Here is a 14788-nt window from a genome sequence, read left to right on the forward strand (position 1 = left end):
TTAGGTTTTGAACATCATAGATAGCTTCCTTTGTTCGTATTGTTTCTATATGACACACTTTTTTGTAACTCTGGGGTAAGAAACTAAAACTGATTGAACAATGATGACCCTGAAATATTAACTCTTGTTTCATTAACGGGGGTAGGGGTGATGAAAAAATATAGAGAAGAAAAATATATTTGACCTTAGTATTTTTTCTTCACACTAAGCATAGTGTTTGTTAGAGGGACTCTCATCAAGAAAATCTTTGTAATTCACTCCAAGTAATTGTCCATTGTGGTTTTGCATCTTATTAGATTGGACCCATCTTATATATGGACAGCATTCTTCGGTACATGGCCCAGAATTCCCCAAGGTGGCTCTATGTCTCACTGTTGGAACTGATAGTAATTCCAATCTCCATCTAAATTTTTAATTTTTTACATCATTTATTTCTCACAGGAGATAAAGTCAAAATATCCTAATCAAGTTAGAAGACATCATTTGATATTGCTTTTTAAATATACCTTAAACTTAGCACCATGACTTAGGAAAAATTGTCAATTACTGAATTAAACTAATACCTAAACATAATAACTATTTTATAGTGCTTATTATAAACTAGGCATTACTTAATGATTTTATTCTTCACAAGAACGCTAAGGACAACATAATTATTAGTGTTATTTTGAAAATGAGGAAAATAAGGTACAATATGATAGGTAAATTCATATGAGTATTTAACAAATTTGAGTTTTGATACTAAGCTGACTTTGATCTTATAATAAAATATTCATGCTTATTCTTCATCTCCTAAAATATCATTTCTAAGAATATTATGCATGAAGTTGCATTGTGAATATGGTTTGGGCTGTGTCATTTTCCTGAGTGTTGAAGTCACATCTAATATTAATTTCAAGATGGAATAGGCTTCGATTCTGTTTGATAGCTGAATTTCCTTTTAGGTCACAGATGATAAAAAAGATTATTAGCACAGCTTGTATGCATTTAATCATTATCCCTGGTATTTTACTATTTAACATGTTAATACCATGTAGAATGCAATTAGTGGAAGCGTTTGTTTTGTTTCAAATGCAATTAGACAAAACTTCCAAAAACTCAAATATTCATTTTAAATTTACATTTTTTCTCTTAGCTGATTTAATTTTAGGGGGAAACCAATTTTTATTAACATTAAAACTGAACTTACTATCGTTAATGGATGTCCTAAATCCATATTTAAATATATCAATTATTTTATTTTTAAAAATATGCTGAATGTGAAAGAAAAGCCATAGTAAAAGATTGAGCAATATTTTTCACATGTACTTTAATTTGAAAATCAGTAGGAAAGCTACATTTTAAATGCATATAGTTTATGAAATTGGTCTTCTAATTTCATTTTTATTTGATTGAAACCCACATATGTATCTCTGAAAATATAATTCTACATATCGTAAAATATTTTATTTCTAAAAGCAGTATGTGGTCTATAGTTTCTTTTCCTAGTCAGTATTTTTTTTAAATCTGATACACATTTCTAGATGCTTCATTTATTGGCACATTCTGTGTCTGTGTCTATGTGTATAAAGGTGGCACATTGTTTTATTTACTATAGGCTTTCTAGATTACTGGGAAAGCCAAGTTGACTTGAATATAAGGGTCAGAGTTTTCTAGTCACTCTTAACATTTGCCTAAGGGATTATTTTTACTGCAGAAATTTTACATTCAATCACAGCATACTCTGGAGGCAATTGTCATGATCTTGACAGGTGAGAAAAATGGTTAGTTAAAACCATGGGTGAAGGTCATAAGGACAAGTCCGAGGTAGCTAAATTAAAAGCAAAATACCAGTTATAACTCTACTTCTTATGGAAAGTATAGGTAAGTGCAAATAGGGAAGAATTATTAATGTCAAGTTATAGGTTTACAAAAGTAACTTTTGACTCGACGGTAACAGGCAATTAAAATCAAAACTTTTTTTGTACAGAGTTATTCTCAGGACCTGTTGTCATCTTTCGATCACATTTATAATAGATTGAACAGAATTAATAAATCAAATGAATTAAAACAGAAACAAAAAACAAAGTACAAAAGAAAATCGAGTATATGATAAATACTATGAATAAATTCAAGGCGATTTTCTTTTTTACCTAATAAGTACGGAAGTGTTAATTTTTTTATTGCTGACTTGCAAGTTTTAGCAGTAGGTTAAATGTAATTTGTCATTCATTTTACATTGTTAAATATTTATTAATCGGTGTTTTAAGAGCATGTAATTGTCCCTGTGTTCAGAAAGTATAACCTACTATAAGATGTATTAATTCATCCATTAATTGAAAAAAATGTTCTTAAAAAGTACTTTTGCAAAGGAAAAATGGGATCCAATTGTTAATAAGTTTAGAATAAATGTCTACATTTAAAATAATAATAAGTATTTTGAAAAAATTTAAACTTGGAAGTATTATTTACAGAGATTTGTGGAATAGACAGCTTTGCGTATAGTTCTTGGAAAAGATCTCTTTAAGGAGCTAATATTATTTCTGAGATCTAAATTATGAGAAAAAGATAGACATTTGAATAATTGGGAGATAAGAGATTCAGACACAAAGTTTATCAAAGGCTCTAAGGCAAGGATGTAATTACTAAAATTAACAAGAAATAGCAATGTGAAAGTAGGTGCATTCAAGTTGTCTGTTGAATGGTACAAAATGGGGTTCAGAAATGTAGGTAAAAAACAGTTAATCAAAGGTCATACAGACAATGGGAAAGCATTTAGATTTTATTCTAAGTCTGATACAATGTTCAAAAGGTATACAAATCATAAATGGCAAATGTGATAATTGCTGTAAAAGGTCCTAGTTGCTTAGATCTGAGTAGAAGTCTAGGTAAAATTCTCCTAATAAGAAACCCTTGAGTTGATAATTTATGATAAGCAGTCAATAACAAGGTGAAAAGTTGTGGAGTTTCTGGCTTTGTAGGCAAAGAAGCAAAACTGAGGGTATTTTATAATAGGGCTTGTATAACATGGAAGATGAATCATTTCCACAGATTTTTGTTGACATATAATAATAATTGAATAGACTTCTATTGTAGTACGAATCTACTGATAAGAACAATGGAATTCTTTGTTAGGAATAACATTTTGCCTCCCTAGGATTCAAAGTTTGTTTAACCTACTATCAAATTGATTGCAAATACTTTCATGTTAATATTCATCTGTATGAGATTTTGCTTATGTCATCTTTGAAAATGTCTTTTAACACAGCGAAATACCTCCAACTATTGATATTAATCTGCAAGTATACTATTTTAATTGAGAATATATAACTCTTGGACAATAGTTATAGTATTCTACTAGATTCTTCTCTTGATATTTGCCTTTTAGTGTACCACTATATTGCAGAAAAATCACTCGCAAATGAAGGTTAGGTAGACTGATCCTCAATTGTAGAGTCAAACAGATATTGAAATATGGAAATGTACTTTACATATAATAAAACTTAAAAAAAAAACAGCACTGGAACTGTAGTTTGAACTCAGAGAAAATATGTCAAATGGTACAAAATGAGGTTCAGAAATGTAGGCAAAAACCAGTTAAGAGTCATAGACAATAGGAAAGTGTTTAGATTTTATTCTGATACATTGTAAATTTGTAGAAATGATAATTTGTGTAGGAATGAAAAGTATTTGCTTTATGTAACATGACAGCAGAAGAAATGTATACGCAGCTCAGTATTAATTAAGTGTTTCAAAATATAGTTGTTGAAACAGCATTACAGCAGTATAAGTTTTTCACATAAGTACTGTGCAAATATGAATTTTCAGATGAATTTTTAAAAAAATATGCAAAAAATAGCAGCAAAAACTAATTTCAAAGCCATTCAATGTCGTGATAAGGGAGGGTTATCTTTTAGAATAATTTCAATCCTGGCTATCAGCTCAAATAACTACTGTAAAACTTTACTGCTACCAAGTGAACAAACGCTTGTAACAGGATGTTTAGCTTCTATTTCTGACAAAAATTCATAGAATTAACAATGGTTAAGTCCATGATAGTGAATAAAATTCACCATTCATACCTAAGAAAAATAAAATGCTTAATTATTTAACTATGTTTCCTTCAGATTTACTTACTTATAGCTTTTTCAGCATGCAGAGGGTAGGATAGACCTGACTAAAAATAAGACAGTTTGAATCTGGATTTATTTTTCTGCCTCATAGTTCTGCCAACACCATTATATTTTTGTATCACCAAAATATAGTTCTGATCAATAAATTCAGTTATAATGTAAGAATAAAAGCTATGATCTATAGAATTCTGAAACAGCTGGACCTATAGAAAGAAAAATTGTCTATTGGAGACCCAATTACTGAAACATTTGCAAAGCAGAAGTGAGAGTTCCAAAAAAATGACACAGAACCACATAAATGGTCCTTGCAGTGAGGGCACACTTGTGTACCTTGCCTGTTTCAATGTCTTTGCTGTGATACTGTACCATAATTTTGCAAGATGTTACCATTGAGTAAAACTGGGTTAAGGAAACATAGGAAACTTCTATGTTACTTCTTACAACTGAATGTGATAATCTACAATTATCTCAAACTTAAAGTTTCATTTTAAAAGGAGTTTTTGGAAAACACACTGTAAATAATAACAGGATCATCAGGGGCCAGTAGTTTGAGTGGCATGATGATTCTTTGACTTTGTATAAAACCATAGTACTTGGCCCAAGAAAAATTCAAGAAATATATTTTCACCTTAGTAACGAAAAGAAAGCCAAAGCAATTTTTATCTTCTCAGATATCAATTTTCAAAGAACCTGACTTCCTGATTGAATTTTTCTTTTTTCTCTTCTACCAGTGAATATTTATTTATACTCCCCCAACTTTATATGTATGTAGATGTGCATTTCCAAGTGTATTATATTTTAGAACATTATCTCTCTTACCTACCTTATTTGCATAATCGCAAATCATAAATGCATATCTTTACTTAGCCTCAGATGTTTTTATGTGTACATACAGGTTTTAGGAATCATTTATAATACAACATAACTAATTTTGTCTTGATATGCAGACAACAGACCTTACTTGAACTCATTGAATTCCAGTTTTCATGATAACCACTTTCATCGGCAGTTCCACCCTAAAAATATTTTATATTTCGACCTCACTATTTTATCCTGAAAAATATTTGAACTATTTTATCAGGTCTTTAGCCTTATTTATTTTATTAGAATATATGTTCATCCTTATTAAATTAAGTTAATCAGATTTACAGGGTATTAAGAATTGCTTATTTTTCTGGTGTCAAATGTAGAAGGTAGATTACATTTATCTTTTTGTTAAAAGGCTTTGTTAAAACACTAATAATTATATTTTATAAAATATACTTATATTGTTAATTGTGTAACCTAGTAAATGAAAGCTCTCCAGTTCACTTAATTGCTCTCATAATGCTTATCAGAGAACAATATCACAAATTGTGGTTTGGATTGTGATATATTTATTCATTAAATTTGCTTATAATGCACATTAAGTTTTGCTACAACTGATAAATCTATACCAAACAATTTACTTATAGGATTGTTGTCTTATAACATTTTTTCTGTTCTCTCTTTGCTTCCTTCTCACTATTGGTCAGGAGAAAAAAAACGTTTATTTAACAGGTGAAAGCCAAACATATTTAGCAAATCCCATCTACATATCTACATTCCAGCTTCTGTTAGTTTACTTGACTTTTATTTTCCTTAGCATCTGGAATGTTAAATAGTTGAGTTGTTTCTTGCTAGAAAACTCTACCTTTCTTCATCAGATCAAGGTGGAGAATCTAAGGTAGATGTTCTAGGCCATTGAAAATATATAAATCTATTTTCTTTCTCTGGATTTATACTTTTCTTTGGTTTTATCTTTCCTCGACATGTAATGTTAAGAGCTTGAGGACAAAGATTCAGTTGTAGGCTTACAGGATGTTAGTGAAAAAAAGAAGTATGATCTAGATCATAGCCTTACTGAGGAAAAATTTAAAAAAGTTTCCAGTTACAGTTGACATAAAACATTATATAGTTTCAGGTGTACAACTTAGTGATTAGACATTTGCATAACTTAAGAAGTGATCACCCCAATAAATCCAGTACTCACCTCACACCATGCATAATTATTATAATATCATTGACTATATTCCTAATGTTATACTTAACATCCTTATGATTGTTTTGTAACTACCAATTTGTACATCTTAATCCTTTCCCCTTTTCACCCATCCCCCCAGCCTTCTTCCCATCTGGCAACCATCAGTTTGTTCTATCTATGAGTTTGATGGCATCACATTGCTAACTTACCAGAACATACTGTTTGTTTGATATGCGGCTCTTTCATTTTTCTATGATCACTTTTCATATTTCCTTCAGAAACAGTTGTTGTGATACCTACATTCCAGAATACTAAAATCACGTAGCCACTGTCTTACACACAAGAAATATGAAAATAATAAAATAGAAAAAAATGGATGTACTGTCAAAGAATAAGATAAAAGCTGCTACAGATAAGGTATAGATTGCTGAGTCATGTAAAAATTCAAGAAAGATAAATTATGCTGCAGAAGAAATTCACTATGTTGCTCACTGAGGAAAATGATCAGGAGTTTTAAGGTAGAGTTTTGTGGTGATTATGCTCTTTATGCATTTAACACTGAAACTCTGCACACACAAAAATGAATCCATAGATTTATACACCAAAGGTTAAAACTGTCCCATTGCTTACTGAACAGGAATGCTCTTTATCAACTCCAGCTGGTTAAATAGAATTAGTTGTGATGAAACATGTCAGGTTTGATATTCCCTCGGCAAGTTCATTTAAGTGGAAAATATTCCTTTTCAAATAGATGTCAGTTACTTCAGTGGGTATAATCCACTTGTCAAACAAGCAAATTTTCGAATACATTTAAAATTTAGATCAGAAATTGACTTCCACAATTATTCAGCTATTTTCAAGTGATCCTGCTAAATAGTTCCAGATATTCCAATTAATATTTTAACATTATAAACTTTTTCCAGTATTAAAGACCATGCCAGCATCATGTGTTTCAAACTGCAACATTCACATTTGAGTTAAAAATAATCTATGAATATAAATAATTCCCATATAAATTGAATTCTTCTAGCCTCATTTATTCCTCCAATACTCAATAAATGACCATGCTGGCCTGTTATGTCTGGAAATGGCAATAACATTCACATATTTATTAAAATTATTTTAATAAAACCATCTTAAGCATTCCAAATGAACAGCTAATTGTCTATATAATTAATGTCCTTAATGAATCTATTTAGTCTTTAATTTTTGATAATAAGCAACAAATTTTCAAACATTTGCTCATAGTGAAAGTTATTCCCTTGAGTTTATAGCTTCCTGTTGAAGGTAACTAAATCTCTTTAATTCATTTCCTGAAGAGAATAAGCAGTAAATCTCTGGGGAGGCTCACCTGCTATTGTGAATTACTTGTATTGACACAATCCTATTTCTAAGCATTATTGTTCTGTAAATTCTCATTTGTGATTTTTTAACGTGAATAAGTATTCACTGTAAGATAAGACATTCAACATATTTAATTAAATACATAGCCATGGTGAAAAACCAAGCTAAACAGGATGTCAAAACATACCTAAATTTGATCCCACTTATTTTTTGCTGGTAAACTCTATTATATATTTATTTTGCTTTTATTTTTTCAAGCCACAATTTTTTCATTTAGATCATTTTTTTCCTCCCATGGTTTAAAATAATTTTTTAAACTTTTATTCAACTATAACAAATATGTTTGAATTATAGTTTTTAATACTATGAAAAAAAACAGGGGGGGTTGTGTCTCTAATAGACAGACTATACTATTCATCATATTATATTCTCTTATTTAAAAAACTAAAACATTTACTAAATTGGTAATTCCTTGATAAAACTATAGTTTATTTAAGCATTTGATAAGTCTGAAAGTTGTAATACTATAATAGTTATTCTAGGTCAATTTGTTCAATAATTCATATTAAAAATTCGAGTAATACTTGTTTTAAAAATATGAGATTTTGCCAAAGTGGGATATTTGTGCTCTATAAATTGTTTATATAAAATTATTTTCCAGTTTCTTTATTTGTGAACTCTAGAATATAATATTTTCTAGAATTCTCTTGTTGAAGTTGTGCCACAGACGGAAGAGCTAATTTCATTCTATGACTGCCAGTTAGAACTGCAGATGGCAGGAGAATCAAAACCAATGTCACCATAAGATAATAAATAAATATATGAAATTAAAATATATATATATATGTAGGAAGTTAAAGTAAAATTAACATGCAACAATTTATAAGAGATGATATAAAGGGATTAAAAACATGAGAATATATTTTAGCAGATAAATTGATGGACATTTTCAAAATACATTTTCTATTTTCATGTGATTAACAAATTGAAAAATAAACATAATTTTTATGTATCAATTGTGAAATATAAGTAATTTATAACTTCTAACTCACCTAAGAGATATTAAAGTCCTGGCCATGTTAAAAACTCTGTTAACTCATATGCATTATTTTTTCTGAGGTTTTCTCTTTGGAGTAATCATAATAGACTTTATTTAAGCCAATAAATGAACAGATAAACCAGTCTCCAAAGAAAAAAGATTAAATGTTGGCACTTTGAAATAGGCAAGAGACTAAGGAGAGACAGGTTACATGGAAGGAAAGAGAGAAAAGCTTCACAATGACTCTCCAGCTGAGAGTGGATTCAAATCTATTTCCCTTACTTTCAAAGAATTACCTTTTTATTCTTATATAAATGGACATATTTTATTTCAGTTCAATGATTATGTTTCTGTGTCTTGAAAACAATTATTCCTTTTTTCAAAAAAAAATATTCATGTCTCAAAGATATTAGATACATTCTTGACTTTTTCTCTCTCACACTGTCTCTGCCTCTGTTTCTCACTTTCCTCTCGCTCTCCGTCATTCTGAAATTACCAAATACCATCTAGAACGATTGAGCAGCACCAAAGTTTTCCCTTGTCAAGTAGTTAAAAGTCATAGTTCTATAATCTTATCTGTACGGCACAAATAAAAGTACATATGAATGGCAATATAAAATATCACTTTAACTTATATTTTATTCATTGTTTACAATTTTAATATTGGAATTCATTTAGAATTTAGAGGCACAGACTTGAGAAAGACCACTTCAAAATGTATTTCTACTTTTATTTATTAGTAATTACTGAGATTTGAAAAAATTGATACACAAGTATAAAATATTTATACAAATTTTAGATGAACAAATTAACAATCGTGTCTGATTTTACAATTTTTTAAGCTGTTTGAAAATTTGTAAATGAAAATAAATAGCAAAATGTTTATTTGCAAATGTGGATATTATGCGTATCAATGCTATGTTTCGGACTTTTGATGTTGGTCCCATCAAACTTATATTATTATCAAAAATCTCAGAAAGACTATTGGAGTGATACAGCAATTTTGTCTGAAACAATCTGTAGATTACAAATACTATCATTTTTTCCATAGATCTTGGCCTCTGGAAATATAAAACCTTATGTTAAAACCCAGTCTCTGATGTGCTATATGATTCTTATGAGAACATTACAAAGAAGAAATTTGTGTTTGTCTAATTTTTTAAAATTACATAGTTGTTTAGCATTCACACAATGAATAAACTGCTTCCAAATAGAGCCTTTAAAATACTCTTTAGTGTCTGTAGAAATCATGTTTTTGAATAATTTGAACTAAAATTAATAAACCATTTTCTCTTTCTTTCCAAGATTCTTTTTTTTCCCTAAGTTGGTAGTTTTTATTAAGGTGATGTTTTTTATTTTGTATACTATACCCAAAATGAAAAAATTGAACTTCTTTTTTGCTTAAAAATATTAGATAATTCTAAAGTGTAACCTTACTAGTTATTTTGATATAAAGAAGGCCTTGTATTGCATAAGAGCTATTTTTTATTATTCCATCCAGTCAGACAAAAATTACTGTTAGTAGTAAAAACATCCCAGTACAAAACAAGGAAAAATATGTGGTTTATTTTTCCCCTAGTATGTAAAGTCCATATTAAGAATGAAAAAAAACAAAAAGAGTTTTTCTCATTGAAATTTTAGATGTATTAGTACTAAAGTCCTTCAATGGCAATTTACTTAAAATTGCACACACATGAAAATTTATTTTCAAAGGTTTTGTTAATGTAAAAGAGAAAAGAAAATCTTGGATAAATATAGCATAGTGACACCATTTATTTATTCATTCATTCATTTCTTTCTTACATATATGATCATTTGACAAGTTTTAATTTAATAACTATCATATTAGAGATATATAGTGAATATTAGAGATAGGCGAGCATAAAATTACATCAGGACTTATTGTATTACTAACCAGGACCTGGTTAAATAGACCAGCCTTCCCACTTAACACCTGATAGAGAATTCTAAAAGCAATGAGAAAAGCAATAAGAGGGAAAAGTACTTACACAGAACCTGCATAATTTCTAATTCAAGACGCCTATATAACAATAACATACTAAGATGATGCTAAGTAAAGTTGTTCTATAAACAGAAAGAAACTGGGGATACTGCATCTCTGGTGATAAAAAGGATGTTTCTGACAATTATATACTACAAAAACAGAAGACATATTCGTAAAATACTGAATTTTTTCTCAGTGGAAATTCAGGAAGTGAGGTTAAAAAATAAGATCTGTAATATTAGAAACTATTGATAATGCTGTTTAGACACATTTAAACACACAGTAAGACACATTAAAAACAAATCAAAGATATATGATTAAAGAATTTTATCAGCAATGGATTTCAAGTTTAAATATAGATAATGCTAAATCATTATAAATATTTTGGAAGTTATTTGCTTTATTTTATTATTATTGTTTTATTTTGTTTTGATTTGTTTTATTTGGTAAGCTATTTCATCCATCATATAAAAAAAAATTACAGATTGATTATAAAACAGTGATCAGACATTCCTTTAGTGGTCATGGACACTAGAATTTTATGAGTGATCAAAACTAATCTGATTTTCATAATCTTAGGATATTTTAATGGATTTTTGTCCCTTGCATTAACTTTTGATTAGGTCATATCAGACTAAAAGAGTACTGTTTTACAAATGCTACAAAGGGAAAATTCCTCTTTCTCTTTCAAATAATTATCTAATTTCCTTCCAAGGGCATGTGGCTTCACCATAGCAATCCACAGTCACGAATACATGGTCAGGAAATCACCAAGGACACTAGAGAAACAAGCCTATATATTGAGAGATGATTGTTGTAAACAAGCACATCTTATTTTGTTGAAAGTCATTTTCTTTTAATTCATATGACATAATGATATGTCCCCACATAGAGTAAAAGTTACAAGATAAATCTGGGGAAATGTGACATCTTAGTAGTCATAAATTTGTTCTATCCCAAGTCATTGTAGTTGGAATGTGCTATAAAAAAGGAGACAATAAAATATGAACTATATGCAGTGAGATCTAATTTACAAATTTGAGAAATTGAATTTATATCACGATTATGAATTTTTGATAATTAAATACAATGATTTACTTATAAATGTCAAGCAAAATAAATTGAGTGCCAGTATTAAAACTGCATCAAGTATTATTAAATTTACAGTTTAGAGATGCCCTGTATTAAGTATAAACAAAAATTTTGTTCACGATTTAGATTTTCAAAATCATATTTTTGTGTTACAACCCATTACATTTGTTTTGGTATTTAGTAGTTTGATTCAAACTTTATATGTGCTTCGTTTATTCTGAGAGGCAATTTTCTTACAACATTTTATGAAAATGAAGTTTTATTTACTAAATAATATTAATCCAAGGATATATTTGGAGAAAAGAAGCACATTATTTTTTTTTATGAAGCAATATATTTTTTCTTTTCTCTATAAAAAATCCCTGAGAATAGAATGAAATTGCCTTCATTAAAAGAATCAAAAAATGGCTCCTTAGTGTTGATTGGAATCTAAGCATTTTAGATTTGACTTACAATTTTAAGAAATTTCCTCTTCTTATTCATCATTGATTCCTATGAATTTAAAATACTCTTGATTTGAAAATGACAGAATCCTTTTAATTGTATTTTATTATATAATATTATTATAAATTTAATGCAATACAGAATAAATGGAAATTAATGTGGGGAAAAATAGATTTTAGTGACAGATTCTGCTAATGATAGCTTGGATGGTCAAGTACTGATAAAAGGCGTTTTGATAAAAGGCGTATAGCCCTAAAAAGAATTGCTTTGTCCCGTTGCCTGAAATAATATTTATATAGTCTTGAATTCTCAAAAGGTTGCTAACATTTTACATAATCATAGATTTAATTTTAACAGGAGAGCAGTGTATAATTAAAATTTAAGATGCATTCTTAATTCTAATTAGGTTTATGGTCATCCTTATTTGATAGATAATTATGCCATTTTAAAAGACAGTGCTTCCAATTATAAATAAGGTTACCATTCCAGATATATTATAAAATCTGCATCCATATTTGTATTATATATCTCCTAGAAGGAGAAAATTTATTTAACACAAAACTAAAAATAAAGTAAGGTTGTGATACTGGCTCATTTGTAATTAGACAAGTAGATCAAAATATTGCCTTAGAAAAAGAGACTAACTTTTTAATAGTAATTATTTGGATGTGGATATCAGTTTTGTTCTTAATGCACTATGACCTACATCTCATAATATTTTTACTAGAAATTACATGTAGTATGCATAAATAAGCAATTTAATATGCTGTCAACATAATATGTTCTTATGTAAAATATTATTATTTTATACATCTATTGTTTTAAAACAAGAGTATTTTCCAAACATTTTGAGATTTTATTACAAAAGATTTAAATGCTTTATTCTTTCAGGTCTTACACAAATACCATAAATATCATTATCAGCCCACATCATCTGTAAATTATATTCCATCTATTTTTTTGAAATTCTCAAACTTCCTTGTTCAAATGAAGATTTTTATTTTTCAATGAAGAAAACTTTCATGATATACTGTTTGAGACCATATTGGTAAAATTTATAAAACTGTTCACTATAAAAATTTTCTTTGGATTATCATATTATCCACTGCATTCGATACTATTTGGTAACTAGATTTTTTTTTTCTTAAGCAAAGGAAAATAAACATAGTTGTTTATTTACAGAAAAGTCTTGCATATCACTTTTCCAAATGACAAATTTAAATATATGACAATTAATGTAAGTAGTTGTCTATGATGCATTTGCAGAAAATAAACTGCATAAACTTGATACTTTAAGAAATGACAAATAAATTTTTCTGCCTTTATGTTAGAATTGAAATCTGATTCACTTGCAAGTCTATTAATTATTTTGTCCTCAGTATTATTTGTGCGGGATTTAAGTAAGGTTTCAATTTTCATAGAAAATGGATCAAAGAGTTTACAAAATACCTTTTTTTGGTAATTGTTCTTATTTACCTATTTTTCCCCCAGACTGGTATACCCTCAGACAACTACATTATATTTATGTCAATTAGAGTGCTAGATGTGTCAAGATAAGGACCTATTTAATTTAGAGTTGAAAAAAATCACTTATATGAGTTGCTTACACACATAGTACAAGGAAAATTTTTTTCTTTATATTTTTCTTTTCTGAGTTTTATACTTTTGAAAAATTATTGTTCTTTCCACTTACATGTATAAAAAACTGTTTAGATTAGTAAACTTTGCCTTGTCTACTGTTGTTAAAATCACTAGAGAATTATGGGTTAATAAAGTTTTTGGAGCAGAAGATATATATAGCATCTACCTAATTAAATCAATACAGATGGAATGATATAAACATGTATACAAATGAAAGGTGTTATGCTGAAGCACAGTGAAATAAATCTTATAAAGTTCTCAGGAAGAATTGTGACCTACTGTGCACATTGAGGTCAGTAGAGGGTACATTGTCACATAATTTACAGCCTCTAAGCAAGCTACCATGTTCACAGTAGCTGTTAAGTCTAAATGCTGAACCCAACTAAAATATACTCCCTTTAAAAATGTTGCAAGTATATATGTACTATTTGTTGATGACAATATCAAAAAATAGTACATATATACTTGCAACATTTTTAAAGGGAGTATATTTTATTTTGTTGACTGACAATATCAACAAATAGTACATATATACTTGCGACATTTGTAAAGGGAGTATATTTTAGTTGGGTTTGGCATTTTTAGTTGGGAACTTAAATGTAGATTATATGTTCCAAAATACATATTCTTGAATTTAGACCACACATATTTAGTGTTAGAGCTGTTAGAATATTTTTATTCTATAGAAAAAGAATGATCAAAAAGTCCACAGAAATTTTTTTCTGATATGTAAAGACTTTTGAATTGTATTTGACACCATGGAAGTGTTAAAAATCACATCTATGATAAAAACTCTTTAAAACTTTTATTAATTTACTTGTTTTGTCTTGAATTTCATACTGCATATTGAGTAATTACTGTATGCAATCTATTCTAAGAAGACGTAATACGTTGGTGAATATGGCTCTGATAGCCTACTGCTAGAGACATATATTTAACAAGATATCTGCAGATTGGTAATATGTTTTTGTAATGGAGGAAGTGAGTGTTGCCACTAGAATGTACAGATGGGCACCTAACGTAATTTGGGGGCTCAGGAATTTATTACCAGTACAAATAGTGTCTATCTTGATCATGAAATGTCTGTCGTAATTTGCTACGTGATGATT

This window comes from Pteropus medius, unplaced genomic scaffold, assembly GCF_902729225.1.
Source record: "Pteropus medius unplaced genomic scaffold, Ma_sr-lr_union100, whole genome shotgun sequence".
NCBI lineage: Eukaryota > Metazoa > Chordata > Mammalia > Chiroptera > Pteropodidae > Pteropus > Pteropus medius.